Source organism: Schistocerca gregaria, chromosome 4 (genome assembly GCF_023897955.1).
Source record: "Schistocerca gregaria isolate iqSchGreg1 chromosome 4, iqSchGreg1.2, whole genome shotgun sequence".
Classification (NCBI taxonomy): domain Eukaryota; kingdom Metazoa; phylum Arthropoda; class Insecta; order Orthoptera; family Acrididae; genus Schistocerca; species Schistocerca gregaria.
Window position 1 is genome coordinate 687,358,185 of NC_064923.1, and position 14,205 is coordinate 687,372,389.

The 14,205-nt window shown below is 43.5% G+C and overlaps 1 protein-coding gene across 1 annotated transcript in view; it reads left to right on the forward strand.

Moving 5' to 3' along the window:
• LOC126267514 (hemicentin-2-like) overlaps positions 1-14,205 on the forward strand; it is a 794,065-nt gene that overhangs the window by 290,263 nt on the left and 489,597 nt on the right. The gene's annotated exons all lie outside the window — the stretch shown is intronic.

A 14,205-nucleotide genomic window follows, 5' to 3' on the forward strand; every position in this document is an offset into this window, starting at 1 on the left:
AATGGATGCAGGTGATCAGACAGGATGCTTAGGTACAGGTCACCTGCCAGAGTCGTATCTACACTTATCAAGAGTCCCATATCACTCCAACTGTACACGTCCCACACCATTACAGAGACTCCACTAGCTTTAACGGTCTCCTGCTAACACAGAAGGGGCATGGTTTCAGTAGGTTATCTGAACATCCGTTAAAGTCCATCCGTTCGAAACGATTTGAAACGAGACACATCCCACCAGGGAAAATGCTTCCAGTCATCAACAGTTCAGTGTCCATGTCGACAGGCCCGGGCGAGGTGTAATGCTTTGTGCCGTGAAATCATAAAGGGTAGGCGAGTGGGCCTTCTGCTCAGAAAGCCCATATCGACGATGATTCGTTGAATGGCTCGCACGTTGACTCTTACTGAAGGCCCAGATGCTTCTAATGGCTCTGAGCACCATGGGACGTAATATCTGAGGCCATCAGTCCCCTAGAACTTAGAACTACTTAAACCCAACCAACCTAAGGACACCACACACATCCATGCCCGAGGCAGTATTCGAACCTGTGACCGTAACGGTCGCGCGTTTCCAGACTGAAGCGCCTAGAACCGCACGGCCACAACGGCCGTCTAATGGCCCAACATTGAAATCTGCAGCAATCTGCGGGTCGGTTGAACTTTTGTCACGTTGAACGATTCTCTTCAGTCGTCGTTGGTCCCGTTCTTGCAGGACCGTTTTCCGGCCGCGGCGATGTCGAAGATTTGATGTTTTACCGGATTTCTGATATTCACGGGGCACTCGTGGAATGGTCGCACTGGAAAATCTCCACTTCATCTCTGCCTCTGAGATGCTGTGTCCCATCGCTTGTGCGTCGACTTTAACACGACGCTGAAACTGACTTACGTCTTGATAACATGCTATTGTAGCAGCAGTGACCGATCTAACAACTGCGCCAGACACTTGTTTTGTTATATAAGCGTTGTCGACCGCATCGTCGTCTTCTGCCTGTTTACATATCTCTTTATTTGAATATGCGTGCCTTTACAAGTTTCTTTGGTGTATCAGTGTATTTTATTACTACACTGCACCTTATACCAGCGGTTAATTAAATATTCGTGTGTGACTAAGGAGCTGCGCAGAAGAAAAATTGGTCTCGATTTAAAATTAATTTCTACCTGTCAGACGTTTTATGTTATTCAGCATACTGTACTCTTTCCTGAGTCCAATTTGAAAACAGTTCTAACTTCAAGCAATGCAGACGTTATATGTAAACCAAACCATTTCTTCAGGACAAATACTTCTGATCTGTGGACGAATATTTCATGACTCACTGGTACCGTTATCTTATAAAATAAAAAGGGTTTATATTGTTGTTAACTGTTTCACATTCAATATGATTAGTGACAAAGGTTAATACTCTTATTTTTAGTAAACCTGAGCCATTATATATTTCTGGCAAGGAAGAGCAGTCTAAATAAAAAAATTATTGCACATAGATAAGTGACCTGACTCTCGCCATTTGGACACAAAGAGCGTACTTGTTACTAAGAATTTGTTATAAAATTACAGGCAACGGTGATAAGGGATCACGCACTGTCCTCGACGGAAGATGTATAATGTTGGAAAACATTTCGACTATCATTTAATTTTAGAAACATAAATCTATAATTTACCAATTTATGACATATTTGGATATGCAAAACACCCTCAGAAATATTAGCACTGGACTTCTCTGTGGCATATAAGACGAGCAGAAATTCATTTCAACAAAACAAGATAGTTTATCAACTTATTGGCGACGAATATAAGCTATGGAAGACAGTAGGAAGTCAAGGAAAAATCAGATGGTACGCAATAAATTTTGAAATAAATCTGTAAGAACGGGTTACTAGTAAAGTGTAAGAAAAGACAGTTTTCGTCTAACAATTTTCGTTGTCTTTACTAAAGTCAGAAAAATTTGTCGTGAAGACACAACTCGCATTCGAAACTCCATGAGATACTTAATGTTTCCGCGGGTGATAGCATTATTTTTAAGTGCCGCATAATTTGCGAAAAGCATCTGACTTGTGAGTCGGAAATAACTTACTATGGTGAAGCGTAATATCTTAGCAGTAGCGACAAGTGGTAAGATGTGGCCCACAGCTTGCTCGATAGTAGTCGAGAACAAGGTGGTGTGGCCGAAGCAATTCGCGGGATGCCAGTCAACGTGAGAGTTACAGTCTTATATGGGAGCAGCAGGCCAAGAAATACACACAGTATCCCAGTCACCGGCGAAAGTTCAAAAATGGTTCAGATAGATCTGAGCACTATGGGATTTAACATCTGAGATCATCAGTCCCCTAGAACTTAGAACTAGTTAAACCTAACTAACCTAAGGACATCACACACATCCATGCCCGAGGCAGGATTCGAACTTGTGACCGTAACGGTCGCGCGTTTCCAGACTGAAGCGCCTAGAACCGCTCGGTCACACCGACCGGCCGCGGCGAAAGTGGCTGGTACGCCTACCAGTGAAAGCGCGAAGCTCTTTCTGGCATAACAGTGAAGCACCCAGGAAGGGATGAAGAAATGAAATGGAACTCCACGGGCTGAGAGAGAAAATGATGTCACTTCAGCGACTGGACTGTCGTACCAATTTACAAAGAATTCGGCAATTTAAGACCACTTATTAATGTGACGTTACACACTCTGTGGTCCGGTTGCAAGCATTAATTCGATTTAGTGGGGTGTCATGCAGCCGTTGTATTCTTTCCTGAGGCAAACAGGCCAACAGGTCTTACATAAGGTCGGTGATATCCTCGATACTGGCCCTGGTAAGTGTTATACGTCTAGGAAAGTATCACACTAGCTCGTTTAGGGACGGAGCCGGGTATCTTACTACCCACAAAAGCACCTTAACTTCATACACACAGTTCAAAGACGCACGTTTCATTCGAGCACGAGCATTGCTCTTGTTTAAAAATAGCATAATGATGCTGTCGCAGGAGAGCTGACTCAAGAGGTCAAAGGGCGTCCGTCACGTACAACTGTGGCGTCAGAGCTCCGTAATCACTACCAGTCATGATATGAACTCTTACCTGATGGCTGCGCATGTCATCACACCTGGATTAACGCTACTGTGGCTCTCGGAAACAATGGACGGAAGGGGCGATTCCCCAGGTGGCCGTTATATTCACCGACGACGGTCATCTCGGTAGTGCCAAGCCACAATTAATCGCCATCCATCAGCAGTACACGCTTACTGGTCGCAGCACCACTCCAATCACAGCCGTTTGTGTCGTGGGATTAAGGGCAGCCTATGGATCGGACGGTAATTCCTTGGTCCGGCTGCGTCTAATTTCCGACCAATGGTGCAGGATGACAAAGTGTGTGTCCTCCCTCATGTTGCCTTGACGTATAACACAGAGCCGCTGTCACACACTAATGCCCCACAAAACTGTATGTTGTACAATTCGACCACCTGGCAAAGTGGAGACCCACAATGAGACTCTTTCCAACCCTGTCAGGTGCCGATAATGCTGTGTCACACGATGCCATGGCATCTAAGTGTCCTTTAGAGTGATCACTCAACAGTTGGTGTCCTTCACGCCCCTTATGCACGTACCAGGCTTGGTAACAATACTGAACTCGAACGAACTGTTGCACTCTGGAGGCCGTTTACCTGTCAGAATTTCTACTCTAATTGTTTATTCTTCATTGTCAATATTTCGTTGACAGGAAAAAGCAATTTTATTTAAAATCCTCATAGAGTTTATTAATGGTTCTGTCAACAGTTGCATTTATTTGAGTTTGATTTTGATTTGGTAAAACAAGCATGTGTGGACTGTGGCATTCATCTTGCTAACATTTCTAGGGTATGCGTTGCCAGTGAATGTTTATTTCTAGTATCAGCCACTGTCAGTACAGCCTCGGTGAGCCAGGTTTGATTATTAACCTGTAAGGGTTAGAAACCAGTCGCTTAATAAATAGCTGCAACTGCTGACAGAACAATTAATAAACGCTTTGACCCTCTAATGCAGAGTGTAGCTGATCAGCTACAGACTTCATTTCTTCAATGTGTCCTACATAGAAACTGAACCAGTTCGACAATCAGCTCTGTGGATGTACTGCCGAGAATATGTTTTGGCGGAAAGTAGAGACTAGTTATTTTTGTTTTTGTGCACTGATTTGTGGGTTCGAAAATTACTTTTTTTTGAAAACTTAAGTAGGTATGATGTAGACAGTTAGTGCGAGTGTCTTTACGATAGATTTGAAATTAGGTCTGTTTTTGTGTTTGTAGCGATAGTCAAGAATAATGCTTTGTTAACTTAATTTAAAAAATTGTAATATTTTTTTTATAATGTAGACACTATAAGCTAAGCGTGGTAATTTTTACAGCTTGAAATAAAAAATAAGGGGGGTTGGGTTGGATTGTTTTGGGGGGCGGAGACCAGACAGTTAGGTCATCGGTCTCATCGTACTAGGAAAGGAAGTCTGCCGTGCCCTTTCTAAGGAACCATAGCGGCATTTGCCTAGAGCGATTTAGGGAAATTACGGAAAATCGGAATCAGGATGCCGGATGTGGGTTTGAACCGTCGTCCTCCCGAGTGCGAGTCCAGTGTGCTAACCACTGCGCCACCTCGCTCGGTAAAAAAAAAATCATGCATTTAAGGGTTAAGGAATCGAATTATTTACTTACTCGCTGATGAGTTTTACGTCTAACTTGCATAGACATCCGACCATAGCTTCAGAGTGCTTCAGTTCTTGTCAGGCAACGTATGCTTGTATGTGAGACGGAGGGTGCGCCTTGTTCCACTATAATGTCGCCCCTTTCCTGCTCCACTCTCAAATTTTGTGTGTGGAGAACGTCAATGGAACACGACGTAAGTTCTAACTCCTATCATCACCTTAACGTTGTCATTCAGCACTGTGTATTTCGTAGGTCGTAATGTGTTTTCCATATGTTTCGCCTCCTTCATTCTGATGTTTTCTGAGGTATTACGATTTAAAAAAATAATTGGAATTTTTTGTTGTACCGTAGCGGGAAGAGATTGCTGTGGCATTGCGGAACCCCCCTCATCGTCTATTTGTCAGGTAATAACTCAAACCTTTCTCGGATTAATGGATCGACAGAAATGGGTATGTTTCTTGCCGTTGCCAGCTATGATACTTATCTCGTGTGAACGGTTGGAACGCGAGCTATACAAATAAAAAGTAAACACATGATACAAACTGATCTTTCAGATTACTTCTGCTGCTGTTTTCATTAAAAAAAAACGCCAAAATGGCCTCACTTCAGCTGCATGATTTTGTTGTTTTCAACAGAATTGAAACGTGCACTGAAACAGTAGTTGGGATTTATGAAAATCGGCTGTTGGTGTTTGGAGTGTGCAATAAACGCCACCCAAGGATGGAAGAGACGTTTTTCTAGCTGCCAGGGTGTCTTTCAGCTTTGCAGCATGGGTGTTGTGGGTTCGACTGACTGGTGAACATTATGGGAGTACGTCGGAGGGGACTGCTACAAGACAGACCGTGTATGTGAAAACTCTCTGCTGCTCCAAGCTATGATGTCACAGGGGCGCCCCATCGTCCTGTGTAGCGGCGTGGCGTCGCCACAGGGTATCCCTGCCGCACGGGCATCGTCAGTCGTAGATCTCACGACCAAAGGGTAAGCGGAGCTGCGCTGCTGCGCGTTCTGTATGCCACAGTGTTTTGGCTCGATGTCGCTGAGATGCTGGAGGCTGACAAAAGCACCACGTGGGATTTTTTAAAAATATTTTTTATTTATGGTAGGTGAAGTTCAGAATTCAAATCCGAATCCTACAAAGACAGTAAATGCAGATCTAAAAAATTCTAGTTAAAATTGACTCAGAAATTTAGCAATTTAATGGGTACCTTGAGCACCTGAAGCAAAAACGATTCTTTTGGAAAGGCAGTGTGGCTCTGTGATAAAAGGCTTGTCTGCCAATTGGGTGGATTGAGCTCGATAAGTGGTTTAAACAAATATTTAAACAAAGATGCATATTCTGTTAGCATTTGCATGAAGCTCAAAAGTGGGTAAAGATGGAAAAAATCGATAGTGCTCAAGACTGGTAACGCTGTTTCGAATATCGTTTTGGTCATTATTTTGTTCGTTTTTCTACATTCTGTGATGTCGACCTCTGCTACTGCATGTTCAGGATGACTAAATATAATGGGAAGATATCAAATAAAGTTGGTGGGTGCCGGAAGTTGCCACATTAAAACTCGGCGACAACTTTCCAGATGATTTATTGTTTTTTTGTTACAATGCCCCGTTCACCTCGCTCCGCGTCACACATCCCGCAAGGCTGAGGCCACCACCCCAGCGACTCAGAGCAATGCGCTGTGTCGAGCCAGCCCTGTACGCCAGCTGCAGAGTTCCGATTACGTCAGGATGGCTGCGCCAGTAGCTAACTCATCGGCCACCATGCTCATTGTTTCCCCTACTGCTCCGCTGGGAGCAGTAGGCCGGGTCCGCTGCTGCTTCTTCCTCACTGGCATAGCTGAGACGGCGGCGGCAATGACCGCCCGTGATCTGGCGTCCCAATCTGCTACCCTCGCCTTGGAAGTCTCCGGGTGTCGGGAGCTGATATGACTGCCCACAGTACCTAGCCAAGAGTGGCCCGCCGCTGGCTGGCTGTGGATCCCACGCCAGCCTCAGAGGGTCAAACCAATGACCCGCCGTGGACTGGGACGCTGTCCCTCCATCTGTTGCTGGTTAAAGCCCAGTATTGTGATAAGTCGCGCCGTTCAAGAGAGCTGCCACACTTGAATGAATCTCATTGAAAAACTACACAATTTATTCTCTGCTGTGCACCTCTGTTTTGCCAACACGCTGCTTCTCGTCATGTATGCACCACACCCCGGTGGCGCTGGTGGGCACCTTCTGCCTGTAGCTTACACCATGCGAACTGCTGCATTTCGATGGCCCTGTGGCCTTCATTCTACTTTGCAACTGCTGGTCAGCTTAACTTACTGCAACCTAGCCCGCACTTCGCTGTAACTTGTGCACTCCTATCTTAAATTGTGGTGCTGTTACAGTTAATTTCTGTTTAAATATAAAATAAATTAACACACATACAGTATAACAGTCATTTTTCGAACAATCCACATCTTCTTAAACCTAGTTAAATTTTAACACCAAAAAATTCAGTTTTCATTCCAAATATAGCTTCTTAATCGACAGTGTTTTATAAAACGTTTGTAAATGAAGTTTGTTCAAATTGCGGAAATGCATTAAAATATTTTTTTTCAGCTTCATGTATTCTACTGCCCATGGAAATCCATCTTTCCTTAAAATTTTACCTGGGCCACATATGTAGTGGGAAAATATTCTACCACAGCGCCATACCACCTGTCAAACATTCGATCTTACTTCAGAGTTTTAAAGACGCTCAGATAACAGTAAAAGTCCATTTTTTTCGAGAATTTCGGGGAGTTGCATCTAATTGCTTTTGGATTTATGTTTGAGTTATGGTCTTTATGACACGGATATAAGGAATTGAAAAAATCCGATTGTCGTGTGGTCTCCTGTTGCGTCATCAGATCGCTGTCCATGTCCCCGCAGCGAAGACTGTTGTTGGTCGGCAAAGCTAGCAGCAATGGACGATATATGTGGAGGGGTAGCCCATTGTCTCAAATCAGGAACTCTAGTGCAGGAAACGGACAGATGATGGCGACGGCTGTCCAGCTATGGTGGAGATGTCCGGCAGCACTGGGGCCCCTGGTTACTGTCGTGGGATCGAACCTCTAATTGGTAGCTTGATAGGTGTGCATAAATAATGTCCCAGAGACTGTGTGTCTAGTCGCGAATCAATGCAGTAGTGGTTGGCGCAACGCTCCAAAGACAACTCGTTTCGTTACCCTTACTGCAGTATGACGTAACGCATGGTGCGTTCAGCATGTCCATTGTGTCGTCAACTGCGAGCCTTCGGGCCTTCCTAGGAATGCCTTGCCCCGAATCTCTTTGGCGTCACCATGTTCCGCTTGACAAGTACCTGTGAGTATTAGTGTGGTTTACATTCTAATAGCTATTTCTCTCTAACATACAAAATTGGACACATGTTACATGGAACGTTATTTTCTTGATTAGTTTATACTACAGCTATCTAAAGTATTTATTATTATTTATATAACTTTTTATTTATGGACCGGTCGATGTGGCCAAGCGGTTCTAGGCGCTTCATTCTGGAACCGCGCGACCGCTACGGTCTCAGGTTCGAATCCTGCCTCGGGCATGGATGTGTGTGAAGTCCTTAGGTTAGCTAGGTTTAAGTAGTTCTAAGTTTTAGGGGACTGATGACCTCAGATGTTGAGTCCCAATGTGCTCAGAATATTTATGCTTAACGTATGTCTATGTGACGTCTAGGTCTGATTCTTTGCTGCTTTAAGCCATACGACTCCTGAAATGTTGGTACATTTAACTTTGATATTCACCCGTGTGGCTTGTTCTTAGGTCCCGAAACACTGCCAAATTATTGGCTCGTTGCAGTGCGCATTCTCTCAATTCGTTTCACAAGATAAGGAACATAAATTGCACTACACACTTTTGAAAGAATTCCGAGACAACTAAATACAGGAAATAAGTACTAACAGGTTTTTGCGTTAGCCCTCTTCATCCACACCCGCTTCCCTAGTGGTAGTAGGGAATCTTATTCCCACAGGATTCTTACACAGATAATAAGTCATATACTTAACAAATATGGTGGCAGTTGTTCGAGGTATTCCAGAATTATACTGCATTGTCAACCCCTTTTTGCTGCCAGACCTGTCGGGTGCATCTGGTACTTACCCCACAGTGCTTCTTTCCCGAAAACAATTAGCCTGTAAATCACCGATTCTATAAACTGACGAACTCCCAAGTACTAAACAGCTTCATCCGTCCGCTTATCTTGCAGATCAGTTAAAATGTTACATAGACGAAGTTATGCGTGACGCAAGAGAAAGCTTAAGAAAGATTGGAAATTCTGTTTAAACTTGTTTAGAAGTTCGTTAAGTGCCCTCATTCTCAAATACTAGATGTATCGCGGTTGGATATTTGTGAGAAGTGCGTCACGCAACTTTTTTTACTTCCACTCCCACCCCGCTGGGTAGTAGGTGGTGCCTATCCTCAGTGCTTTACCGGATAGCAAAGTGTATGAGTAGCATGTTTAGTATAAATCTGTTCAGCACATTATGAGGACATACTGAACACACATACTTGTATAATACATACATTTTTATAATACAAGGTGTAGTCACATAGAAACGAGACCGATCGAAATAAACTTTTTAATATTTCAAAGGTAATCGCCCTAACTCTTAATATATCCACGGTGAATGAAGACGTTTCAATCGTTTGAATTTTAATAACAAACGATTGAATCAGTAGTAAAGGTACATCTTTCTACGAATTATAATATTAGTCGCACAGAACAAAAATCTTTGTATGGACATACGCCTATTCCGAATGGTTTCGGAGATCAAACACCTCTAATTATCACTTTTATACATTATAACTGATTAGCGCGAAAACGGCAGCATCCAGCGAAAATGGGTCACAGTACAATATGAAACCACTTGAAATATCCTACAGAAAACGTGGTATTATTTTTTGTCTAGGATTAATAAAAATGGCTCTGAGCACTATGGGACTTAACAGCTATGGTCATCAGTCCCCTAGAACTTGGAACTACTTAAACCTTACGAACCTAAGGACATCACACAACACCCAGCCATCACGAAGCAGAGAAAATACCTGACCCCGCCGGGAATCGAACCCGGTAACTCGGGCGTGGGAAGCGAGATCGCTACCGCACGACCACGAGATGCAGGCTAGAATTAATAGTTCGCGTCAAGAGAGCGGGAGAATATCGAATATCTCGCGTTGCTCACATTCACTGTAACTTAGGTTTAGTTTTTGTAGTCCAAATTCAGGTAGTTTCCCGACTTGACAGACCACAAGTGTCCCATATCAAACTGTTCGTCTCAGTTTCCTCTACCCTACTGTGGTGAGTTGTAAACACTGGCAATAATTGAATAATATAGGAAATAAAATAACGATGTACATTAAATATGCTGTATCTCGGAAATCTTTCGGTATAGGGCATATGACCATATGAAGTTTCATGTCAAAAATCACTGATACTATCACCCGTCAAAACATCTAACTTTCCTCCTGACTCACCCTGTTACAAGAGGCACTGAGATAAAGACGACGCAAATCGAGAAAAGTGAGCAAACTAATGAGTACTTCAGAAGCAACATCGGTAACTTTTAATACATGTAGGCCTATTCCACTGTAAGACATTACGGTCAGTGCCTAGGTGGAAAAATGTTTTTCGTTGCCTACTGGACCATGACTGAACGCAGCCGTACATTTCGTCCGAAGCAAATACACGGCCTCGAATTTCTATCTTCACGGCACCAAAGATATGGAAATAGCATGGGAACAGACCGGGATTGTATAGAGTATGTGGACAGGCCCACGTGTTGCCAAGGTTGCATCGACTATGCTGCAGAAGTTTCGCTTGAAAGCCCCTACACGTCATTCGTACTGTCCTGATGCCTCCGTATGCGATTTCGACATTTTTAGAGCTCCGAAGGTAGACATTCGAGGGCGTCGATTTGATTCGGATGAAGAGGTGCATATCTGCATACAATCATGGTTCGGTAGGCAACCGCAGTCTTTTCTCCATGAAGACATTGACCGTATTGTCTCACAGTGGGATAAATGTATTAACAGTCATGGCGATTATTTTTGAAATAATGAGCAGTTTACTTATTTTTTCCATGTACACCGTTTCCATTTGACTGCGCGTTACACATGTTGTTAGAGGTTTAAGTGCAGATATTTTTACTCGTGACTGAGAAAAGTGTACTGAAGAACACTACATCAGTGTTTACTTCCTTTGAAGTCTAATAATCACAGCTATTAGGAGAAGTATTTTTCTTGGTTGTTCAGTACTTCCAAGTGCATAGAGCAAACCATTAACGCATATTTTCTCCTGGCAAGTCGATCAGATGTTCAAATGTGGACACATGGAACCAAAACGATTAGCCTGTGGCGACAGGCGTGGTTCAGTTGTAAATGTTCGCGGGAAGAATGGGGGAGATAGAATAAATTAACTAATTCACTGAAGTGGGTACATATTAAGGTACCAATTATGACAATCACTGCAATTATACTCGTAATACCCTGTATATAGAGATTCCACCTGAAACTCAATCTATAACTTTGAAAATTGAGTTTTGAACTCGACACACGTTGCGCTAAAAGAGGAAGGTATAATAGCTTTACTGAAGTCAGCTTATTGCTTACAAGATACAGGGTGTATCATAAAAGGATCATCCGATAAACATATACAACTAATTTTTTTTTATGTACGGAAAGCTCAAAAAGTTTTTTTATCCACATTTTTTTCATAGGTGTCCAATATATCCCTGCTGAGATGCGCAGCATATATCAGTGTTTCAGCTGCCGAGAATTATTCCGGGTTGTGCGGTCGTGGTCCATGGAACTCTTCTATCCCTGACGGAATCTTGTATACAAGTGGTTGGGTCTACATTAGAACTACAAAGAGCAGTGTGAATACACGGTTGAAGGAACATAAAAGTGTTTGTCGAATAGGGAAAACAGACAAGTCAGCCATGGAACATGCTCTTCAGTCGGGTAATCACGTAGGGTAATTTTCGGAAACTGAAGTCTTATGTACTATGACGTACTGTTATCCACGGCTATAAAAAGATTTATAAACATGGGGATAATTTTAACAGAAAAGAAGAGGCATTGGAACTCAGCTATGTATGGACTGTGGCGCTACAGAATCGATAAGAAGTTTTTTTCTTTGGCGTACTATTATCGACAGTTACGTTTTATCCCTGACATGGTTTATCTCTGCTATAACGTGAAATCCAGACCACCTCCACTTTCCACGGTATTTAGGCCGTTCTTCGACGTCCGACTCGTCAAAAAAAAAAAAAAAAAAAAAATGGTTCAAACGGCTTTGAGCACAATGGGACTTAACATCTGAGGTCATCAGTCCCCTATAAACGAAGAATTACTTAAACCTAACTAACCTAAGAACATCACACACATCCATGCACGAGGCAGGAGTCGAACCTGCGACCGCAGCGGCCCCGCGGTTCCAGACTGTGGCGCCTAGAACCGCTCCGCCAACCCGGCCGGCCCGACTCGTCAGTCGGCAAGACTCAGCACAGCCAGGGTCACCTCGGAAGATGTCCAACGTAGCATTGGACGAAACGTTAGGGATAGAAGAGTTTTATGGACCATGGCCATACAACCCGGACGAATTCTCGGCAGCTGCAACATCCGGTCGTGAAAGCCTTCATTGTATGATATGTCAGTGTGGTATTCAAATTATTTGTGGCGAGCATATCTTGAGTTACAGCTTCCACAGCTGGTGTTATGCTATATCTCAGTTCATTCATTGTTGTCGGTAACGGAGGCACATAAACAGAGTCTTTTGTGAACCCCCCTACCTCTCCCCCTCCTCCCCCTCCCCTCCCACTGCAAGAAGTAATAACATACAGTCAGGTCCGGTGACGTTCGAGGTCAGTAATGTAAGGCTGAATCATTTGGTCCAGTGCGACCGATCCATCGTTCAGAAATCCTTTGATTTAAAAATTCTCGCACTTCCAGATGAGAGTGTGGCGGTGCCCAATCCTGTAGGTAAATGAAGTCGTTCAAATCAGTCTACAACTGTAGGGGAAAAAAAGCTCTCAACGATATCGTGATTTGTGCTTGCTGTAACAGTGTCTCGGCAAAGAAAAATGGACCACATACCTTTTCCCGTAAAACTGCAGAAATGACATTAAGTTTTGGTGAGTCCCTATCATGTTGTACTATTTTATGTGTTTGTTCCGTACCCCGTATTCTCACATTATGACGGTTCACCTTTCCATTTAAATGGAACGTGGCCTCATCGCTAAACACCAAGCGTGGAAGGAAACTGTCATCCTCCATGTTACAGAACTCCACACGTTGTTGTTTGTCACCTTCAACGAAGAGATTTTGTATGGTTTTATGTGTAATCGTCGACGCAACAGACGTCAGACGAACATCGGGGCCGCGCGGGATCAGCCAAGTGGTCTAGGCGCTGCAGTCATGGACTGTGCGGCTGGTCCCGGCGGAGGTTCGAGTCCTCCCTCGGGCATGGGTGTGTGTGTTTGTCCTTAGGATAATTTAGGTTAAGTAGTGTGTAAGCTTAGGGACTGATGACCTTAGCAGTTAAGTTCCATAAGATTTCACACATGAACATCGGCAGTCATGTTGAGCTGTCGAGCAGCACGGCGTACAGATTTCTGCAGACTCCTTGTGAAACTATGGCGGATGCGTTCGACGTATGAGTCAGACGATCAGGGGTGGTGCGGCTTTTTGCCTTGTTACAAACGACCTGTTTATCGGAGTTGTTCATGCCATCGCCTCTTGCTCTTTTCTGTAGGAGGATCCAGACCACACATAGTACGAAAGTAAGGCTGAACAGTTATTACTGACCCGCACTGCGCAAAACGCTTTCTGTTATCCCCACAGCATTTTTACTAGAACTGAAGCGGGAGCACATTGCTGCTACCCGGCGAGAACCGTGTAAAACTCGAGAGTTTGCTCTCTGCAACAGTTCGTTGTTCACGCACATACCTCAAATTACATAATAGTTGCTTTTTTTATATCGCATGATTCTTTTTGATTCCGTAGAAATGTTGGAACACGTGAGGCAATACTGACCCTACGACATATCTTAGAAGAAAGATGAAGGATAGGCAAATTACGTTTCTAGCATTTGTAGACTTTGAGATAGCTTTTGACAAAATTGATTGGAATACTCTCTTTTAATTCTAAAGGCGGCAGGGGTAAAATACATAGAGCGAAAGGCTATTTACAATTTGTACAGAAAGCAGATGGCAGATATAAGAGTTGAGGGGTATGAAAGGGAAGCAGTGGTTGGGAAAGGAGTGAGACAGGGTTGTAGCCTCTACCCGATGTTATTCAATCTGTATATTGAGCAAGCAGTGAAGGAAACAAAAGAAAAGTTCGAAATAGGTACTAAAATCCATGGAGAAGAAATAAATACTTTGAGGTTCGCCGATGACATAGTAATTCTGTCACAGACAGCAAAGAACTTGGAAGAGCAGTTGAACGGAATGGACAGTGTCTTGAAAGGAGGATATAAGATGAACATCAACAAAAGCAAAACGAGGGTAATGGAATGTAGTCGAGTTAACTCGGGT